This window comes from Loxodonta africana, chromosome 9 (assembly GCF_030014295.1).
Source record: "Loxodonta africana isolate mLoxAfr1 chromosome 9, mLoxAfr1.hap2, whole genome shotgun sequence".
Lineage (NCBI taxonomy): Eukaryota > Metazoa > Chordata > Mammalia > Proboscidea > Elephantidae > Loxodonta > Loxodonta africana.
The window spans coordinates 36,534,098-36,536,879 of NC_087350.1; positions in this window are offsets into that span (position 1 = coordinate 36,534,098).

Genomic DNA, 2,782 nt, shown 5'->3' on the forward strand with positions numbered 1-2,782 from the left:
ACTGGATTATTGGCAGGACTTTGGAGAGCGACACACATTCTAAGCCGTGCGGTCAGCAGCCATATTGGAGAGGGACACTGCTGTTTCTGACTATGCACAAAATTTGTCAGGCAAAAGATTTGGTTGATATGCAATGGGTGCACTGCCCTTGTTTTCTAAGAAGTAAATTTAGTTTCTAGCAGGGCTTGGACTTGTAATGTTTTCTGTCCCCTTTACTCTTCCAGTTCACTCAACTTCTAAAAATCCAGGTTTGTTCGGGTCTTGCTTCCCTGGCCATGACTGAACCAGGAAGAATCAATTCAAAGATATGTACATATTTTTTCAAAATGGAGATTTCTTATCACAATGAGACATAGTGAGTACATTAGAGTGATTGTTCTTTTAATTTTCACTTCACAAAATAATAATAAAAATTTATTTTAATTTGAGGACTAGCATTAACAGTACAGGATTTTCTAAGTGTGGATCTTATGAGGGAAACTTTTGTCTTGCTGGTGACAAATATTCCAAATGACAAACCGAGGGGATTTAAATCATTTAGCACTTATATTACTTAGCACGATTTACTGTTTTGCTAAGAGGTTTTCCCCAAGAATGAAAAGAAATTTATAATTCTAGCAGGTAATGATACAAAGGAATGCAGAGTTTTGAAAAGATCTAGTGCATACTTTTGTTCTTATAGTTCAATATACACATGTGCAAAGCATCCCCCGCCCTTTTCCCTTTTTTCTTCCTCTCATTTGTTTGCATTCTAGAAATGCCAGCCTTTTTTTAGTGCCCTTCCTTAAGGGCCACTGCTGTGTTTCGTTGGTTTTAAAGAGAAATTGCAACCAAGCTGCACAGTCACATACAAACTAGCCCACACAGCTACCACATGGCAGGAAAAAAGCACCTTAGAAAAAAAGCCATCAAAATTTATATTAACTGTTATGTGAAAATATAAACTACGAAGTAAGCATCGGCACAGGGAAACTTTGCAACCGCTGATTTTTTTTTTCCCGATGAATGACAGATAGAGAAGTATTAACATACCTACTGCTTATATCTACTCATTAAGACACTGCTAGTCTAACCACATATGGTATCCTCCATAATTTATCATAATATTTAGAAGTGTTACCTCCAGGCAGCTGATATTATGGGAAACAATTAAAGAAAACACTATGGTGCTATCTCTGTGGGTAGAAAACAACTCAGGCATTGAAATATCTGCCCCACCCACAGGGGCAGCCTAAATCTGCAGACCCAGCATCCACACAGCTGAATTTAGAGGACTTGCCATTTAAATTGTAGATTTCATTTGCAATGGGATGAATGTGAAAGCAATGACCTAGCCCTCTGCTCATCAATAAAGATTTTTTTGCATCTTTTCTCTCACCGTAGCATTATTCCTATGGTTTATATTTCCATACGAATCAACCCTGTAAGGCTCTGGAACCAGGACACACACAGCAGGAAACATTTCTTTCCTCAAGTGCTTCCATTTTTGAAGCTGACATTAAATAACACTGCCTGGAATGGCGAGGGAAGCCGCATTGGCTGTCCTGGCTCAAGGAAGTGACAATGGCAGGGAAGGGAAAAGTCACAGCGTGATGGTCATCACAAGGTAGATTTTAATTTAAAAAAAAAAAAAAAAGATTAAGAATAGTGACCAGTTTTTTGAAGATCTAATGTGATGTCTGTTGTTTTAATCAAAAAGAGACAGATTTTTTTCCAGACACTTTGGCATTCAACTTCATGGTGTTTGCTCCGTGAAATTTGCCAGCCATCTTCTCAGGCGGCTGTTTTCTTATCCTCACCTTCTTTGGATTTCTCTCTTAAAGGAACCTTTGCAGAATTCTCTAACCTGTGGGTATTGAAGGACTTTAAGTCAAATTCCTTCTGCACATCAAAACATTTTCTCCAAACCTGGTCATTCAGGGGCCATTACTGCATCCCTGAAGTGCAACAGTGCTGAAGTTTCTCTTAGTCCATTCCTCTGCAGAACGATAAATGTCACAGGAAGATTGAAGCATTTGAGCTATGTTTTGAGAAATTCAGCCCAGCCCTGGAATCTAGGCCAGTGTATTTAATTGAGAACACATTTAAATTTCTTTGATATTTCTTTATAAAAAAGCATAGCACCCCAAGGGGAAAACATATTTCATCTTAGTTACATTAACTTTGTTAAACAAGCAAATAACCACTTACCTGTAAGCAAAGGAAATGGACAAAATGTAAGCTTCTAGCTTTGTCCCCTTTGCAACCAGAATAAGCAATTACTGAAGGATAGAGTTATTTTCAACCAGCAATTAGTCATGCTGAATAAATATTTCAAAAAGGGGCCATAAGAAACCATTCAGCCTTTCTATAAAATTAATAGACTCCTGCCTGTTTGCAACCCTTGACAAATTGTCCTTGGGTTCTCTTGATTGATCAGGATGGGTAAAGGTAAAAACGGCATGACTCCCACCATTTCCCATATTTCCTGAGTCATGGACATGTACGGTCATTAGTAGAGTTATAATAATTCTGAAGTTTATGACACGGGTTTTACAGTGAAGAGGACTTGTGAATTTCATGGCTAGATTTTCTGGGTCTAGAATTTTCAACACACAGTGACTGAATGTCATTTTCCTTTTTCTCTTGATAACCTTTTGCTTAGGAATGTATTCAGATACACATGAAGACCTACCTATAGGATACAGCTCTACAGAGTCTCAATCTCACAAAAACATCATCACTCTTATAGTCAGAAATTCACCAGTATTGAAGGAGGAAAACGATGAGTCATGAGAAAAAG